The sequence below is a fragment of the Triticum aestivum genome, chromosome 3A (assembly GCF_018294505.1).
Source record: "Triticum aestivum cultivar Chinese Spring chromosome 3A, IWGSC CS RefSeq v2.1, whole genome shotgun sequence".
Taxonomy (NCBI): Eukaryota; Viridiplantae; Streptophyta; class Magnoliopsida; order Poales; family Poaceae; genus Triticum; species Triticum aestivum.
In genome coordinates, this window is record NC_057800.1 from 498,015,010 (window position 1) to 498,035,891 (window position 20,882).

A 20,882-nucleotide genomic window follows, 5' to 3' on the forward strand; every position below is an offset into this window, starting at 1 on the left:
ATATCATCAAGATCAATCAAGGAGGACGTTGGGTATTACCTCCATCAAGAGGGCCTGAACCTGGGTAAACATTGTGTCCCCCGCCTCCTGTTACCATCTTCCTTAGACGCACAGTTCGGGACCCCCTACCCGAGATAACCCAGTTTTGACACCGACATTGGTGCTTTCATTGAGAGTTCCACTGTGTCGTAATCATAAGGAGGGATGGCTCGTCTCATTGTCAAGAACAACATCACCTCTGGGATAGCCCTGGCTGTAGGCCAAACTCTCCGACTAGGCGGCTTCATCATGACCGCCCGCTCGGCCGCTGCGCCGACGATGACTTCTTGGGTCATCGAAAATATCCTCCACATCGGCTCGAAATTCACTGAGCAGATAGATCCAATGGAGCTCTCCTCTTTGAACGAGCTATTGGATCGCATCGCCGCTCTAGGAGTCGCTACGGACTATGATCGGATTGGGCTTAAACCCGACCAAAGGGAGATTAACTCTCCGCCGGTCACCCATCAGATAGCAGTGGTGGAGGAGCAATGCGGCGAATCTTCCTCTATCCTGAGGACGAACTATGTCCAGATTCTTGAGCTCTCCGAGCCGGATACCCATCCATGAGAGGACATCGCCCTAACCCTAAACCTAGAATCAGGCAGCATACCAAACCTGCGGGGCAACATCCCGGAGCCCGAACTTCCAAGATCAGAAACTCGCTCGCCCCTGGGTCTCAGATTGGGTCAAGGTCTCGACTTAAATCCACCCACCCACCCAGATATAAACGATCTTTCCCACATTAGGCATGATCCCCAAGAGACAGTACATCACTATTGGGCCAGATTCCTTTTTGTAATGAACAAGGTCAAGGAATGTCGCGAGGAAGACACAATTTCGTTCTTTTGCAACAATTGCACGGGCAAGGGAATCCTCAACGCCATAAGTCGTCGTGACATAGCACACTTTGCTGACTTGGCGGCCATAGTACGGAAGTACTATGCGATGGAAAGCGCCTGAAAACCCAAACAAAATTTTGGGATAATCCGGCTCTGACAAAACCCCTAGTTCCAACTAAAAGGGTGCACTCTCATAAGTCGCCCGACTCAATTACAAAGAAGCAAAAGCCCACTATAGGGCGTGGAACCGTATTTGAGGGATGGCTTAACGGGCCATGCAAAATTCATAGTACAGCGAACACCATACCAACACACAGTCTTAGAGCATGTTGGGTACTCCGGCAGGTGGCCAAGAGCGGTGAGGATCTCCTCATTCAAAACACCACACAGCACCATCCCGTGGATAACAATACAGTATTGACAGTCTTCGAGACCTTCGCCTCAAATAATAGGCGTAAGCGAGCACTCCGCAGCCTTGCCGAAGTCTGCCATCTGGCAACAATAAATCCATGGAGTGACACGGCTATCACCTTCAATGCCAGTAACGAACTTAAATTCCGAACAGCCCGAGCACCAGCCGCCTTGGTCCTCAATCCAATTGTGGACAACTTTCGGCTTACTAAAGTGCTCATGGATAGCAGCAGCGGATTAAACCTCATTTATGAGGAGACTCTTCAAAAAATTGGAAATAGACAGAAACCGTATTGAGCAAAGCAGCACAACCTTTCGAGGAATCATCCCCAGTCGGGAGGCATGTTGCGCTGGGAAAATGACACTAGATGTGGTATTCAGCACTCCGGAGAATTATAGGTCCGGAGAAATTACATTCCAAGTGGCCCTGTTCAGTAGCGGATACCACGCCCTTCAAGGGCGGGAGGCATTCACGATCTTCCAAGCCATACCCCATTACGGGTACATGAAGCTCAAAATTCCCGGGCCCAATGGAATCATCACTCTAGCTAGTGATCCGGACATAGCACTCTGTGCCGAGAACAAAACAGTCGCACTGGCCCTCAAGGCATTATCTGAAGCCCTTGCGACAGAGGAATTAACTGCTGCACTCCACAGTGGACAGGGACAACGTGATACTCAACAAAAGATCCAAGTCCACCTCTTTTAAACTAGCAGATGAAATAGTCAAATTCCAAGTCCATCCAATGGACCCCACAAAAATAGAATCCATCGGGGCATAGTTAAACCCCGCTGTAGATGCCGCACTACGGGAGTTCCTGCGTGAGAATTGGGACATATTCGCCTGGCATTCTTCAGACATGCCAGGAATCCCATGCAGGTTGGCCGAGCATAGCCTTAACATTCTAAAAGGATTCAAGCCAGTCAAGAAGACTCTTCGGTGTTTCTCAGAACCTAAGCGACAAGCTATGGGAGAGGATCTAGCCAAGTTACTGGAGGCCGGATTCATTAGAGAAATAAAACATCCGGACTGGCTAGCAAACCTGGTGATGGTACCAAAGAAGGGCAAATCCTGGCGCCTATGCGTCGACTTCAAGGACCTTAATAAGGCTTGCCCAAATGATCCCTTCCCCTCCCTCGCATCGATCAAATTATCGATGCTACCACAGGACACGACTCATTGTGCTTCCTCGACGCATACTCCGGTTACCACCAAATTAAGATGGCGGAGTCCGATCAAGCCGCAACGGCATTTATCACTCCATATGGTGTCACATCCCTAGTTCTCGTATGCACTAGGCTAGCCCTTCATGTGAGCATCATGTTTAAATTCAAATGAAATTTGAATTGAGGAATTTTCAAAAGCCTCAGAAGACCTCTAAAAATAACCAACATTTAAATCTCATCAAATGAGTCCAAGAAAATGTTCCTGTTAATCTCTGGAAATATTGGCAAGGGATAAAATTCAAACCAATATTTCTAGAATCTCAGAAACAATTATTTTTGGCCTTTCAATTAATCCAATAAATATTTGAATTGGATCTATATTTATTATATAATAAATATATGTTCAATAATTCTGGAAATTGTTGCGTAGCTTTGGATAAGTCCATTTAGTTCACACAATTATTTTCATGAATTTTGAAAATGGTTTGGTCTTTGAACTAAATCAAAACATAATAGCAAAAAATAGAAAAACAAAACAATTAATAAGGGATAGAGAGAGAGAAGGACTCACCTGGGCTTCTCACCTGCAGCAGAGCCGGCCCAGCTCCTGATCAGGCCCAGCCCACCAGGGGCTCCCGGGTCCTCTTCCTCCTTTGACAGAAGGACAGAGGCGCGTGGCCACCTGACGTCTACTATACAACCTTCTTCTTGTAGACGTAGTTGGGCTTCCAAGTGCAGAGGTTTGTAGGACAGTAGCAAATTTCCCTCAAGTGGATGACCTAAGGTTTATCAATCCGTAGGAGACGTAGGATGAAGATGGTCTCTCTCAAGCAACCCTACAACCAAATAACAAAGAGTCTCTTGTGTCCCCAACACACCCAATACAATGGTAAATTGTATAGGTGCACTAGTTCGGCGAAGAGATGGTGAAACAAGTGGTATATGGATAGTACATAAAGGTATTTGTAATCTGTAATTATAAAAACAGCAAGGTAACAAGTGATAAAAGTGAGTGGAAACGGTATTGCAATGATGGTAAACAAGGCCTAGGGTTCATACTTTCACTAGTGTAAGTCCTCTCAACAATAATAGCATAATTGGATCACATAACTCTCCCTCAACATGCAACAAAGAGTCACTCCAAAGTCACTAATAGCGGAGAACGAACGAAGAGATTATGGTAGGGTACGAAACCACCTCAAAGTTATTCTTTCCAATCAATCCGGTGGGCTATTCCTATAAGTGTCACAAACATCCCTAGAGTTCGTACTAGAATAACACCTTAAGATACAAATCAATCAAAACCCTAATGTCACCTAGATACTCCAATGTCACCTCAAGTATCCGTGGGTATGATTATACGGTATGCATCACACAATCTCAGATTCATCTATTCAACCAACACATAGAACCTCAAAGAGTGCCCCAAAGTTTCTACCGGAGAATCACGAGGAAAACATGTGCCAACCCCTATGCATAGGTTCCCAATGTCACGAAACCCGCAAGTTGATCACCTTAACATACATCAAGTGGCACGTGGTATCCCATTGTCACCACAGGTATCCACGGCAAGACATACATCAAGTGTTCTCAAGTCTTTAAAGACTCAATCCGTTAAAGACTCAATCCGTTAAGATAACTCCAAAGGGAAAACTCAATTCATTACAAGAGAGAAGAGGGGGAGGAGAAACGTAAGATCCAACTATAATAGCAAATCTCACGATACATCAAGATCATGCCAAATCAAGAACACGAGAGAGAGAGAGATCAAACACATAGCTACTGGTACATACCCTCAGCCCCGAGGGAGAACTACTCCCTCCTCGTCATGGAGAGCACCGGGATGATGAAGATGGCCACCGGTGAGGGTTCCCCCCTCCGGCAGGGTGCCGGAACAAGGTCCCGATTGACTTTTGGTGGCTACGGAGGCTTCTGGCGGCGGAACTCTCGATCTAATCTCTGTTCTGGAAGTTTTAGGGTACATGGAGTTATATAGGCAGAAGAAGCACGTCAGGGGAGCCACGGGGGCCCCACGAGGCAGGGGCGCGCCCCCCACCCTCGTGGGCAGCTCTCGTATCTTCTGACGTGGGGTCCAAGTCCATCAGGTGTGTTTCCTTCCAAAAATAACTTCTCTAGTTGATTTCGTTCCGTTTCGACTCCGTCTGATATTCCTTTTCTTCAAAACACTGAAATAGGCATAAAACAGCAAATCTGGGCTGGGCCTCTGGATAATAGGTTAGTCCCAAAAATAATATAAAAGTGGATAATAAAGCCCAATATTTCCTAAAACAGTAGATAATATAGCATGGAGCAATCAAAAATTATAGATACGTTGGAGACATATCAAGCATCCCCAAGCTTAATTCCTGCTCGTCCTCGAGTAGGTAAATGATAAAAAGATAATTTTTGATGTGGAATGCTAGTTGGCATAATTTCAATGTAATTCTTCCTACTTGTGATATGAATATTCAGATCTGAAAGATTCAAGACAAAAGTTCATATTGATATAAAAATGATAATACTTCAAGCATACTAACTAAGCAATTATGTCTTCTCAAAATAACCTGGCCAAAGAGAGCTATCCCTACAAAATCATATAGTCTGTCTATGCTCCATCTTCACCACACAAAATATTTAAATCATGCACAACCCTGATGACAAGCCAAGCAATTGTTTCATACTTTTAATGTTCTCAAACTTTTTCAATCTTCACGCAATACATGAGCGTGAGCCATGGATATAGTACTATAGGTGGAATAGAATGGTGGTTCTGGAGAAGACAAAAAGGGAGAAGATAGTCTCACATCGACTAGGCGTATCAACGGGCTATGGAGATGCCCATCAATAGATATCAATGTGAGTGAGTAGGGATTGCCATGCAACGGATGCACTAGAGCTATAAGTATATGAAAGCTCAACAAAAGAAACTAGTGGGTGTGCATCCAACTCGCGTGCTCACGAAGACCTAGGGCATTTTGAGGAAGCCCATCATTGGAATATACAAGCCAAGTTCTATAATGAAAGATTCCCACTAGTATATGAAAGTGACAACGTAGGAGACTCTCTAACATGAAGATCATGGTGCTACTTTGAAGCACAAGTGTGGTAAAAGGATAGTAGCATTGTCCCTTTTATTTTTTTATTTGGTCTTTCTCTTTTTTTGTCCTTTATTTTTTTTTATTTTTTGGCCTTTCTTTTTTTATTGGGACAATGCTCTATTGAATGATGATCATCACACTTCTATTTATCTACAACTCGATGATACAACTCGATACTAGAACAAAGATGACTCTATATGAATGCCTCCGGCGGTGTACCGGGATGTGCAATGATGCATGAGTGACATGTATGAAAGAATTATGAACGGTGGCTTTGCCACGAATACTATGTCAACTACATGATCATGCTAAGCAATATGACAATGATGAATGTGTCATGATAAACGAAATGGTGGAAAGTTGCACGGCAATATATCTCGGAATGGCTATGGGAATGCCATAATAGGTAGGTATGGTGGCTGTTTTGAGGAAGGTATATGGTGGGTGTATGATACCGGCGAAAGGTGCGCGGTATTAGAGAGGCTAGCAAAGGTGGAAGGGTGAGAGTGCGTATAATCCATGGACTCAACATTAGTCATAAAGAACTCATATACTTATTGCAAAAATCTATTAGTTATCGAAACAAAGTACTACGCGCATGCTCCTAGGGGATATATTGGTAGGAAAAGACCATCGCTCGTCCCCGACCGCCACTCATAAGGAGGACAATCAAAGAACACCTCACGTTTCAAATTTGTTACACAACGTTTACCATACGTGCATGCTACGGGATTTGCAAACTTCAACACAAGTATTTCTCAAATTCACAACTACTCCACTAGCATGACTCTAATATCACCATCTCCATATCTCAAAACAATTATCAAGTATCAAACTTCTCATAGTATTCAACACACTCATAAGAGAATTTTATTATTCTTGAGTACCTAGCATATTAGGATTTTAAGCAAATTACCATGCTATTTAAGACTCTCAAAATAATCTAAGTGAAGCATGAGAGTTCATCTATTTCTTCAAAATAAAACTACCACCATGCTCTAAAAGGTATAAGTGAAGCACTAGAGCAAAACTACTCCGAAAGATTTAAGTGAAGATCAATGAGTAGTTAAATAATTATTTAGCTATGTGAAGACTCTCTAACATTTAATAATTTAAGATCTTGGTATTCTATTCAAACAGCAAGAAAAGCAAAATAAAATGACATTCTAAGAATAGCAAACATCATGTGAAGAAGCAAAAACTTAGGATCAACCGATACTAACCGATAATTGTTGAAGAAGAAAGGTGGGATGCCAACCGGGGCATCCCCAAGCTTGGATGCTTGAGACTTCTTGAAATATTATCTTGGGGTGCATTGGGCATCCCCAAGCTTGAGCTTTTGTGTCTCCTTAATTCCTCTCATATCACGGTCTTCCTAAATCTCAAAAGCTTCATCCACACAAAACTCAACAAGGACTCGTGAGATAGGTTAGTATAAACCATTGCAAAAACCTTATCATACTCTACTGTAGAAAATCACTAAAATTGTTATTTAACATTTCATACTAAATGCCTCTGCATATTTAATAGTCCTATCCTCAAATAGAATCATTAAAGAAGCAAAATATGCAAACAATGCAAACATAACAGCAATCTGCCTAAACAGGATAGTCTGTAAAGAATGCTGCAACATCCATACTTCCCTAGCTCAAAAATTATGAAATAAAATTCCCACTGTAGTAAATTTATCAGATATTAATATGCAAAAGGTTTCAACATTTTATCACATTCTGACTTTTCTAGGGAATTATTGCAACAGCGGTAAACTCTCTGTTTTCAAACAGCAACATGTATACTTGTAACATAGGCATAGTAAAGGCTATCAATGCCACTTTTATTGAAATAAAAGATGAAAAACATTGTTCTAAATAACAGCAAGCAAATCCTAACAAAATAAATTGATGCTCCAAGCAAAACACATATCATGTGGTGAATAAAAATATAGCTCCAAGTAAAGTTACCGATGAACGAAGACGAAAGAGGGGATGCCTTCCGGGGCATCCCCAAGCTTAGGCTCTTGGCTATCCTTGAACTCTAGCATGCTTTCCTCTACATTTTTTTTCATAATATGCATCTAATTTCCATGTGTATTCATTGATGGTATTTGGGTCAATGAACCCAATGCCAGAGTCCGCCTTTTTTCATTTCATACATCTTCATCCTGCATAATACCACACAAAAGAATATAGTGAGGATAATTATAGGTAATGATTGATCAAAATGATCACTACAGCTAGCTTGAGACTTAAATTACAGAAATAAATCACTTACAGACAATAGCAACTGGCGACAGATTTGTCGACTGCGTCTTGATTGTATAACTGAAATAGTTCTGAATACTCAACGGACACAGCTTTCTCATGGAAGTAATGATCCTTCTGGACGTTCACCATGAGGGACTCTCCATTGGAAATCTTGGTAATGTCCATGTACCATTGATGCAATTCATACATTCTCATTGGGAGCTTCTTGACCTCATCTGGCTTGACCAAAGGTTGGCCCCGGACATATTTCCGTTTTATTTCCTCCTCTCTAAGTGGAGACATGGGATCGATATCGAGGAGTTGTCCAACAGTGATCTTGAGCATTTCAGCCTGCTCAATATGTTGCTCGGTTATTACCACATCGCCCAGCTGGGGAATGTTAACAGTTTGCCCACAGTAATATTGGGCGCGCGTACTCTCATGTGTTGTTGGCACAACAAGCTGGGGGATTGATTGCGCCGCCTGTTCTCCCAGCTGGGGAACGGTTTTACCGCATTTTTTGCTAGCTGATTTGCTCGAGCTCGAGCTCTCCTCATTCTGTAAACGTGCTCGATTTAACTTCCTGAGGTGGCGCTCATAGTCTGTGTCAACATGCTTGGGAGCTGGTGGTCTAGCCATACGAATGAAGTGGTCAATCTTTTCCTCAGGCACTTTCTCCCTTGGCCGCGGTGGTGGTTTCGGTGCAAAATGGGCTTCCACCTCGGCCTTCGATATGGCTGTGTTTTCCTCCTCGGACTTGTCGTAAGGCCTCTGCGGAAGAGGCGCGAAGCTGCTTGGACCATATTGAAATTGCTTGCCTCCGCCTGTACCTCCCGTCCTACCTCGACTTGTACCGCTACGCACCATAGCTGCGGCGGCTCTCTTCCGTGATTGCTGAGGCGGCGGAGACAGCTGACGGTGGCTGAGTTGGATGAGGAGGAGTGGCCTGAAGCTGTGCCGGACTTGGAGGAGGAGTGGCCTGAAGTTGTGCCGGACTTGGAGGAGGAGTGGTCTGACGCTGTGTCGAACTTGGAGGAGGAGTGTCCTGACGCTTTGCGGGACTTGGAGGAGGAGTGGAATGACGCGTTGGTGGACTTGGAGGAGCGGGAGTCTGCTGACTCGGTGGCGGACTTCGACGAGGAGTTGGCTGATGTAGTGTCGGTGGCCTTCGAAAGATGATGCAATCCTTTCTCCATAGGATGATACGATGTTTGGCCTCTCCTAGTGTGTGCTCCTTGTCACCTCCAGGAATGTCAAGTTCTAGCCCCAAATATTGGTCCACCACCTCATCAACCAAGACACGAGCATAGCTCGCTGGAATCGGGTTGCGATGGAAGGTTGCCTCGGGGGGATTTGTAAAAGCAACGGTGGATATGTTCTTAATTTTGAAGTGTAGCTCGCAGTTAGTGTTCTCCATGATGTCATCCACGGGGTATCTATCCAGCATTGCATCGCCCGGGGCGGAACGCATGCTGCTTCTCGGCATGGATGGGACGGTGCTATTCAATGTTGGATCATCCGCTAGCTGTTGGAGCTGCCGAGACCCCCTTTGCTAGCTAAGTGAGTCGATCTGCTCCTGCTGCCGCTGGAATTTGACTGCCAAGTCCGCGTGCGCTGATTCTAGGCCTTGAAGGCGTTCATAGTCCAGCTTCCTCTGCTCCTCCTCCATCTTACTCCTCTTCTCCTCCGCAATCTTCTTTCTCGCACGGGTTCTGTAGTTGGCGTCCCAGTCCGAAAACCCCTCATACCATGGAATAGCGCCCTTGCCTCGTGTTCTTCCTGGGTGTTCAGGATTTCCCAGGGTGCGCATAAGCTGGTCGTTCTCCCTGTTGGGCTGGAACACCCCCGATCGAGCCTCTTCTATTGCAACAAGTAGCTTATCTTCGGCTTCGTTCAGACATGCCTTCTTCGAAACTTTGCCTGTCTTCGGGTCCAACTACCCCCATGCGCATAGAACCAAGTCCTGCACCTGGGGGCAGCTTAATGTTTCTGGAGTGACACCTGCATCCTCCATCTCTTTCTTAGACTTAGCCCACTTAGGCATTGCCACCGCGTAGCCACCTGGCCCCAGCTTATGGAACTTATCCTTTTTTTGGCATTGGCCTTGTTTATTCTCGACTGTTCCTTAGATAATTCCGAATCCTTGAATTTCACGAAATCGTCCCAGCGAGCACTTTGCTTCTCTAGTGTTCCCTCGAATACTGGAGTCTTCCTTCCTCCCTTGACATACTTGTCCCATACACGACTCTTGTGGTTGTTGAATGCAACCGCCATCTTCCTAAGAGCAGCATCCTTGACTTTCTCCACATCTGCATCTGTGAAATGATCTGGTAGGGTGAAATGTTCCATGAGAGTTTCCCAAAGCAGAACTTTTTGTATGTCGTCGACAAAAGTAAGATCTGGATGTGGCTTTGTTGGCTCTCTCCATTCTTGAAGGGAGATCGGGAGTTGATCCTTCACAAGAACTCCGCACTGACGGATGAACTTGTTTGCAATCTTCTTAGGCGCTAATGGTTCACCATTAGGTTTGATGGCTTCGATATTGTACTTTACGCCCTCCTTCAACTTTTTGTTCAGGCCTCGTTTCCTGCTGCCTGAAGATTTGCTCGATCCGGATGGCTGAAAGAAGAAAGTGAGGAAATATGCCCTAGAGGCAATAATAAAGTTATTATTTATTTCCTTATATCATGATAAATGTTTATTATTCATGCTAGAATTGTATTAACCGGAAACATAATACTTGTGTGAATACATAGACAAACAGAGTGTCACTAGTATGCCTCTACTTGACTAGCTCGTTGATCAAAGATGGTTATGTTTCCTAGCCATAGACATGAGTTGTCATTTGATTAACGGGATCACATCATTACGAGAATGATGTGATTGACTTGACCCATTTCATTAGCTTAGCACTTGATCATTTAGTATGTTGCTATTGCTTTCTTCATGACTTATAGATGTTCCTATGACTATGAGATTATGCAACTCCCGTTTACCGGAGGAACACTTTGTGTGCTACCAAACATCACAACGTAACTGGGTGATTATAAAGGTGCTCTACAGGTGTCTCCAAAGGTACATGTTGGGTTGGCGTATTTCGAGATTAGGATTTGTCACTCCGATTGTCGGAGAGGGATCTCTGGGCCCTCTCAGTAATGCACATCACATAAGCCTTGCAAGCATTGCAACTAATGAGTTAGTTGTGGGATGATGTATTACAGAACGAGTAAAGAGACTTGTCGGTAACGAGATTGAACTAGGTATTAAGATACCGACGATCAAATCTCGGGCAAGTAACATACCGATGACAAAGGGAACAACGTATGTTGTTATGCGGTCTAACCGGTAAAGATCTTCATAGAATATGTAGCAACCAATATGAGCATCCTGGTTCCGCTATTGGTTATTGACCGGAGATGTGTCTCGGTCATGTCTACATTGTTCTCGAACCCGTAGGGTCCGCACGCTTAACGTTACGATGACAGTTTCATTATGAGTTTATATGTTTTGATGTACCGAAGGTTGTTCGGAGTCCCGGATGTGATCACGGACATGACGAGGAGTCTCGAAATGGTCGAGACATGAAGATTGATATATTGGAAGCCTATGTTTGGACATCGAAAGTGTTCCGGGTGAAATCGGCATTTTACCGGAGTACCGGGAGGTTACCGGAACCCCCGGTAACCTAATGGGCCTTAATGGGCCTAGTGGAGGAAGAGGAGAGGAGGCCAAGTGTCGGAGTAATGGGCCACGGGTAGGCCAACCCGAGCCCCATAACCTTTCAAGACATCGGGGCAGGCTGCGCCCCTCAAGACCACAGGGCGAAGAGCCGCCTCCTGGGGAGTCTACGGCAAGGCGGCCGACTGCCCGCCCACGGCCGAGTCCCAGGGGCGACTTCCAGAGAAGCCGACTTTGGGGAGTCGGCCGGCGACTCCAATGAACCGTGACCTCATCGAAGGGGACAGGGCAGGGGCGTAGCTACAATGAAGCCCACTCCCCGCCCCTTACCAAGGGCAGGCATGGCTACAGCACGCCGTACTTGGGAAGATCTCCCTGCGGCATGGCACTGTTTCCCGGCTGGCCCTGACGTCAGCACCACTGTACCGGGTCTTGTGCCCACGACGGCTTGTCTGTACGGCCTGGAGGCAGCGGGGCCCACCAGTCAGCGAGACCTCGGGAGACGGCGGGAGAACCGCCAGTCGGACCCGTCGGGAGTCGGCCCGGGGGAGTCGGCCGAGCCCTCCCCCGGGGCCCACGCGCCATTAATCAAGAAGAGATGCGGAGTGGCCACAGTGATCGCCCGCCAGGCGGCGGGGCTGTTGCCACGACCCCATGACCAAGCTTGCATCATCAGGAGCACGACTACAATAATCAGCAGCCGGCAAGACCCGCCCGCGGCGGATGCGGCCTGTCAGCTCCATACCAGACCAGTCGGCGGGGCCCACCAGTTGGCGGGCCCCAGCAATCGGCGGAGAAGTCGGAGGTCGGAGACACTGACGGCTGGGCCCGCGCCTAGTCGAATTACCATTGTACCCCTGGGGGGTAGGCCTATATAAACCCGCCAGGGCACCCATGCAAAGGGTTGGATCCTAGTAGTTCTATACCATACCAGATAGAAGGAGAGAGCTAGCCTTACCCTCTCCTACCACCAGACACAGCTTAAGGAGCAACCGTGTAAACACTTGACCATAGTGATCATGCGAAGACCCTGCAGAGCAGCAGTAGGGGTATTATCTCCCCGGAGAGCCCCGAAGCTGGGTAAGATTCGCCGACGTGCATGTCTTCGCCTCATCCCGTTTCCAGGCACCGGCGACGTTCTACTCGCCCCCACCATGATAAGCCATCTGTTGGCATATGTCGCACCAAACCCCCGACATTTGGCGCCCACCGTGGGGCATGGTGCACCGCCGTCCGGAGATCTGTTCTAGATGGGAACCCTTTTCCTCCCTGGCGAGCGCAACCAGCCAGGCACGCCAGACGAATTTTGCGTCGACGCGCTGCGCGACGTTGAGATCGCCTGCGCAGCCAGCTCCTTGGCCGAACTTGTCGGCGAGGTCCGCCTCTCCGATGAACCTGCGTCCGACACAGGCGCAGGCGGCCCCGAAAACCTCCTCGCGGGCCTCCTCGATCAACTCCATGTTTCCGGCGAGCCTGGCGTAGACTTGGAGTCCATAGGCTCCACCGACCCGATGCTGGTCGACTCTGACACCGCATCGGTCGACGCGTTCCCCACCAACATGGTGGTCTATGATGAATCTCTCCCCCACGCGGAGAGCGACAGAAGCACCGTCACTGAGGTGCTGGTCATCAGTCGTGACGAGTTCCCTGGCGGAGGGGCGCCCGACTCATTCGGCGTGGCGCTGCAAGACCTAGCTGCACCCATTCCGGAAGATGCTGACGCAGAGACGTTAGGCGCAAAGAAGTTGGCCAGCATGAGATGCTTGTCAGAACCTTACCAGCGGGAGATGGATCGCGCTGTTGGTGGCTCGCCGGCCCCGGCAGGGCCCAGCCGCCTTGGCGCGGTTCAGCAGCGCGGTGTAGCCATCGCCAGCCTGTTTGGGGCTAGCCGCCCCGTGTATGCCACGCCAGCGGAGAACATCCGAGCCGCCCAGGCAGCGGCGGATGAGCTGGACAATTTCGAGGGCGAAGAGAGCCGCCTCATGATGGAGCGAGTCCAGCGGCTCCTCGACGCGGCCGCCGCGCAGAACGAGGCCGGCTGCCGCACGGACGCGCTGCAGCGGCCAAACGACGACCCGCACCGAGACCAAGGCGCGACGTCTCAGACGCCGACTGGCGGTGCCCGAGGAAGGAAGGACAAGGAGCCGACTGTCAGCCACAGTCGGACTCGGATTACCATAGAGCGCGACCGAGACGGCCGCCCGAGAGCAGTGGAACAACGGGGCGACTGTCCGCCTCCCCCTCCCTGCAAGGAGAGGCGAGTGTCCCCGCCGCCTGTTGACCATCCGACTCTCGGTGAATACCTTGGCCGCCGAGAGGGAGTTGGAGAGAATGACGCCCGCCACCGGATCGACCGACTTCACCGGTCCCTAGCGCTGGAAGAAGAAGACGAGCTGGGTCCGCCTTGTTTCGGGCCCCGCATTCGGGATGAGCCCTTTCCCAGAGGGTTCACGCTCCCAAGAGACACGCCCAAGTATACCGGCTCCGTGAAGCCGGAAGACTGGCTAGTCGACTACTCCACGGCTATCAGCATAGCAAACGGCAACAAGCGTGTCGCCGTAAAGTACATTCCGCTCATACTCCAGGGCATGGCCCGGACATGGCTAAACAGCCTAAAGCCCCGCAGCATCAACAGCTAGGTCGACTTCACCGAAGCGTTCGTCCGCAATTTCACCAGCACGTACGAGCATCCTCCCAAGCCTCATCAGCTCTCCTTGTGCGTGCAAGGTCCTGACGAGTCGACTCGCGACTACCTCACGCGTTGGGCTGAGCTCCGGAACTCCTGCGAGGGCGTGCACGAGGTGCAGGCCATCAAGTACTTCACAGCCGGGTGCCGAGAAGGCACCCTCCTCAAGCACAAGCTCCTCTGCGACGAGCCAGAAACCCTCGACGAGCTACTGATCATAGCTGACAAGTACGCTACGGCCGACTCCTCCATGAAGACGGAAATTCAAATCAGCACGACTGGCAAAGTAGCTCCTCAGGCTCCAAGAACTCCGGCGGCAGACACCGGCCGGCGACAACAGCAGGGCGACAACAAGCGCAAGGCCCCGCAGCCGGCAGGTCGCGACCGTTGAAGCCCAGCAGCCAGAAGAGCAGCCTCCGCCCAAGCGACAGAAAGGCGGCAAGCCGAACTGGTTGCCGGCCTTCTCCTACGAGCAGACCTTGGATGGACCTTGCAAGTTCCACAGCGGCGCGAAGCCGTCGAATCACACCACCCGGAAGTGCCACTGGCTCACCAGGATCGCCAAGGGAGACGGCCTCCTGCCACCCCCGCCTGCTGGGCAGCCGCCTCCGCCTCCGCCCCAGCAGCCGGCAGTCAGGCCAGTCGGCGCAGTACAAGACGAATACCCTGAAGAGCACGGAGCCTACATGGTGTTCACCAGTGTGGCTGATGATCGACGCAGCAGGCGGCTGCAGCGACAAGAGGTGAACGCAGTAGCCTCAGAGACGCCAGAGTTCATGCACTGGTCTGAGAGGCCCATCAGCTGGAGCAGGGCTGACCACCCAGAAGTGATGCCGAGTCCGGGCTCCTACGCCTTGGTCCTGGACGCCACCTTTGCCACGGACAAACGGGCCGCGCGTTTCTCGCGAGTTCTGATAGATGGGGGCAGCAGCATCAATATCCTGTACAAGGACACCATGGAGAAGTTAGGAATCAAGCAGAGACAGCTTCAGAACAGCCGGACTGTGTTCCACGGCATTGTTCCTGGGCTTTCCTGCTCACCAATCGGCAAGATCCTGATTGACGTCCTCTTTGGGGACAAAGATCACTTCCGAAGAGAGTCTGTTTGGTTTGAGGTAGTGGACCTTGAGAGCCCATACCATGCGCTACTTGGCCGGCCCGCCTTGGCCAAGTTCATGGCGGTCCCCCACTACGCCTACCTCAAGATGAAGATGCCCAGTTCCAGGGGAATTCTGACTGTGGCCGGCGACTACCGGAAGTCGTCCGCTTGCGCGGCCGAGAGCAGTCGGCTGGCCGAGTCCCTGGTGATTGCAGCCGAGAAGCGACTCCTTGAGCGAGTTGTGGCGATGGCCGGCAAGCAGCCGGAGATATCGCCCGACCCGAAGGAGTCGGAAGCCGAAGGTTCGTTCAAGCCAGCCAAAGAGACAAAGAAGATACCCTTGGATCCGAAGCACCCAGAGAGGTATGCCATCGTAGGTTCAAACCTCGACAGCAAATAGGAAGGCGAGCTCGTCCATTTCCTCTGTGAGAATCGGGACATCTTCGCATGGTCTCCCAAGGACATGCCAGGTGTACCGACAGATTTCGGCGAGCACAAGTTACACGTCCAATCTGATGCAAATCCGATCAGGCAGCCCCTGCGCCACTTATCAGAAGAGAAGAGAAGAGTTGTCGGAGAAGAGATAGCCCAACTCCTAGCAGCCGGCTTCATTATGGAAGTTTTCTTCCTGGATTGGCTAGCAAATCCGGTCTTGGTGCTAAAGAAGAACAAGCAATGGCGAATGTGTATTGACTACACGAGCCTCAACAAGGCCTGCCCCAAGGACCCATTTGCTCTACCAAGAATTGACCAGGTGATAGACTCTACAGCCGGATGTGAGCTGTTGAGCTTCTTGGATGCATACTCAGGATATCACCAGATCAAGCTGAATCCGGCTGACAGATTGAAGACCGCCTTCATCATGCCGTTTGGAGCATTCTGCTACCTCACCATGACGTTCGGCTTAAGGAATGCCAATGCCACCTTTCAGCGTTGCATGCAAAAGTGCCTCCTCAAGCAGCTCGGCAGGAACGCCCACGTTTATGTGGACGATGTGGTGGTGAAGACGAAAAAGCAAGGAACACTGCTGGAAGACCTCAAGGAGACCTTTGAGAACCTGCGCCGGTTCCAAATCAAGCTCAACCCCGAGAAGTGTGTCTTGGGAGTACCAGCCGGCCAGCTGCTAGGTTTCCTGGTCTCTGAACGCGGCATAGAATGCAACCCAGTAAAAATCAAGGCCATCGAGAGAATGGAGGTACCCAGCCGACTGCTGGATGTGCAGAAGTTCACCGGTTGCTTGGCGTCCATCAGCCAATTCATTAGTCGGCTGGGCGAGAAAGCTCTCCCCTTATACCAACTCATGAAGAAGACCACTTTTTTCGAGTGGAACCATAAGGCGGACGAAGCTTTCCACCAGTTGAAGAAGATGATGACTACTCCACCCGTCCTGGCGGCTCCAACTCCCAAGGAACCTATGATCCTATACATCGCTGCCACCAGCCGAGTAGTCAGCACAGTCATTGTAGTAGAGCGCAAGGAGGAAGGCAAGGCGCTACCTGTCCAGAGACCAGTATATTACCTGAGCGAGGTACTGTCGGCCTCCAAGCAGAACTACCCTCACTACCAGAAGATGTGCTATGGCGTGCACTTTGCTGCCAAGAAATTGAAGCCTTACTTTCAAGAGCATCCAATCACAGTGGTCTGCACGGCTCCACTTGCCGAGATCATCGGTAGCCGAGATGCCTCTGGTCGAGTGGCCAAGTGGGTCATAGAGCTGGCTCCTTACACCATCTACTACCAGCCCCACACCGCTATCAAATCACAATCACTGGCTGACTTCCTCGTCGACTGGGCTGAGACCCAGTACCTGCCTCCAGTGCCTGACTCCACCCATTGGCGGATGCACTTCGATGGCTCCAAGATGCGCACCGGCTTGGGAGCCGGCGTCGTCCTCACCTCTCCCAAAAGCGACAAGCTCAAATATGCACTGCAAATCCATTTTGCCGCCTCCAACAACGTGGCCGAGTACGAGGCGCTCATTCACGGGCTCCGGCTTGCCAAAGAACTTGGCATCCGCCGGATCTTGTGTTATGGCGACTCGGACCTAGTGTTCCAGCAGTCATCTGGCGACTGGGACGCGAAAGACGCAAACATGGCGAGCTACCGTTTCCTTGTGCAGCAACTCAGCGGGTATTTCGAAGGGTGCGAGTTCCTCCATGTGCCAAGAAACGACAACGACCAAGCAGACGCCTTGGCACGAATCGGCTCTACCCGCCAAGCAATACCATCTGGCGTCGCCCTTCAACGCCTCCTCAAGCCATCTGTCAAGCCTTCGCCAGAATCAGACTCCATTTTTGTGCCGGCTCCTCCCAAAGATGGCGGATCCGACTCCAAAGCTGCCACAGTCGAGCCCGGCCCGGGGACTGCGGTGACGGACTCGAAGATTCCAGAACTCGGCCCAAGGACCGCGCCAGTCGGCCTGGGGACTTCATCAGCCCAGCCAACGGCTGTTGACTCCAGCCCGCCGCCTCCCAGCCCAGCCGCCCTCGTCCAACTCGCAATTCTGGTAGTCGAAGAAATAGCAGCACCCTCATGGGCCCAGCCCATCCTCAAATTCCTGGTGAACAAAGAGCTACCAACTAATGAGACCTCAGCTCGGCAAGTACAATGTCGGGCGGCAGCCTATACCATAATCAACAGAGAGCTGGTCAGGCGCAGCGTCACTGGTGTCTACCAGCGCTGTGTAGAGCCAGAGCAAGGCCAGGCGATCCTCAAAGACATCCATCAAGGCGAATGCGGCCACCATGCGGCTTCAAGAGCACTCGTCGCCAAAGCTTTTCGGCACGGTTTCTTTTGGCCGACTGCCTTGGAAGAGGACAAGGAGTTGGTCCAAAAATGCAAAGGGTGCCAGAAGTTCAGCTCCAAGCCGCACCAGCCAGCTTCCGCGCTCAAGACCATCCCCATTGCTTGGCCTTTCACAGTTTGGGGTCTAGACATGGTGGGACCATTCAAGACAGCATGAGGTGGTCTAACTCACCTACTTGTTGAAGTGGACAAGTTCACCAAGTGGGTGGAAGTGAAGCCAATTAAGAAACTGAACGGTCCGATTGCCGTGACCTTCATCACCGATATCACAATTCGGTACGGCATACCACACAGCATCATCACCGACAACGACACAAATTTTGCTAAAGGCGCCTTGGCCCGTTTCTGCGCAACAAGGGCATCCGACTGGACTTAGCGTCCGTCGCCCACCCACAGTCAAACGGCCAATTGGAGTGAGCAAACGGCCTCATCCTGTCCGACATCAAGCCTCGGTTGATCGAGCCTCTGGAGCGCTCGGCTGGCTGCTGGCTTGACGAGCTGTCAGCCGTCCTCTGGAGTCAGTGCACGACTCCAAACAAGTCAACCGGGTTCACGCCCATATTCCTCGTCTACGGTGCCGAAGCCGTCATCCCAACAGACATAGAGTTCGACTCCCCATGAGTCACCATGTACACCGAGGAGGAAGCAGAAGAAGCACGACAAGACGGCGTCGATTTGCTAGAAGAGGGCCGGCTGTTGGCACTCAGCCGGTCCAGCATCTACCAGCAGAGCCTGCGCCGGTACCACAACAGGAAGGTCAGGCCAAGATCTTTCCAAGAAGGCGACCTTGTGCTTCGGCTGATCCAGCGAACAGCCGGCCAGCACAAGCTGTCGCCGCCTTGGGAAGGCCCTTTCATCATCAGCAAAGTACTAGGCAACGATTCCTACTACCTGATCGACGCTCAGAAGCCCCGAGCACGCAAGAGGGACGACTCTGACAAGGAGACAGAGCGGCCATGGAATGCAAATTGTCGGGGATAATTGATCCACGAACACCTATGGGGCCGGCGGACCGGGCCCCTTTCGGTTCGGCGGGGGGCGGAGGTCGCACGAAGAGCAGATCGAGGCGAGGCACACGAGCAGTTTACCCAGTTTCGGAGCTCTCCAGAGAGATAACACTCCTACTGCTGCTTGTCTGGTTGTATTATCTGGTGTTCTTGCTCTCCAAAGCGAGAGCGTGATGTTCTCTGGGCTCGAATGAATCGAAGTTGACTGTCCGAACCTACGAGCCGAACCCCCTCTACGTTGCGCATGGGCCTCCTTTTATATGCTAAAGGGGTCACCGACAGGTGGCAACGCGGAGGAGGGTAAAAACGTAAAAAAGCAAGGTAGATGATACAGTTGCTTGTACAGTGCACCCTACCTAACCCTGACGGCTGGGGACAAGGGCATTAAATGCCCGTCTGAGTCGCCCGAACAGTGCAGAAAAGGACCGTTAGGGGCGCCACAGTTCGCCATGATGGTGATCTTGTCAGCTTCGCATGCCACTGCGCACTGCTGGCTGCACAGCCTCCCGCCACGCGCACCCGGAGAGGCCCCTAGAGCGACACGTTGGTGGATGCGCTGGAGCATGGACGCAGAGTGGCCACCTGACACGGCAAGCACCTTGCCGCTGTCGTTATCTTGTCGGGTCTGGAAGCTTGTCGCTCACCGGGCCTCGAGGTACCTTGGCTGGTCTTCCCGGCAAGCTCCTCTTGCCGGGGCCTTGCTGCCTTGCCGGAGCGAGTGGCACGTCGCGGCAAGTTCCTTGGAGCGCCTTGGTTGGCCTTCCCGGCAAGCTCCTCTTGCCGGGGTCTTGTCTCCTTAGCTTAAATATTTTGTTCTTGGATGGCTCCAAGGGAACCTTGGGGGATCTTGGCGTTCGCCTAGCAAGCCTTTGCTGCGGGGTGCTGCAACTGCCCGTGCACAAGTTCGGGGTACTAGGGTACCCCTATTCTAGTACACCGACAGGAGCCCCCGGGCCTGGGCCAGACACGGTGCCGAGCGCTGTTGGGCCAGGCCCAAGACAGGGCACGAGCACACGCGGGCTGGGCCACGCCAAATCTTGTTCCATATCCACCGCGCTCTCCCATAACGGCACGCGTTGAATGCGGCATCGTGGGAGAGATCGTGGGTGGTTGTTTATTTGGAAGGCCGAAACGTCCGCCCCATCCCTCTTTATAAGTAGAGGAAACAGGGGCAGTTCGTCCCCCCTCGCTGGTTGCTGCTACTCCATCTTCACAAACTCCGCCGCTCCCTCCTTCTTCTCGAAGCCGAGAGAGCAGCGCTCCGCCCCCCGTTGCCACCAGCATCACCACACCGTCGACCTTCTCCACCACCTCCGCCATGGCCCCGAAAGCCGACAAGGGAAAGGGTGTGAAGTCGGCCGAGGCGCAGCGGCTCGCGGCGCTGCGGAAGGAGCGGGTGATCTTCACCCCCCAGCTCGGCGTGCAGGAGCTGAGGGAGTACTTCTACCTCTTTTGGGCGACGGAGACGCGTGCGCATCCGTGCACGAGGGTACTCCCGGCCGCTGCCTCGTAGTCGGCTCCAAATGGGTACCCGTTCTTCCCGCTATTCTTCTATTGCGGGCTCTGCCCGCCCTTCTCGGAGTTCTTTTGTGACATTATGAACACATATGGCTCCCGCCTCCTTGACTTCACCCCCAATGCTTTCCTGACCATGGCGGTTTTCGCACACTTGTGCGAAAACTTTGTCGGAGTCCACCCTAGTGTAGCCCTTTTCCGCCACTTCTTCATACCTCGGGTAGAGAGAGGAGAGCCGCTTGCCGGAGGGATTGCCTGGGTCTCGAGAGTCGGCAAGAAAGAGGCATACTTG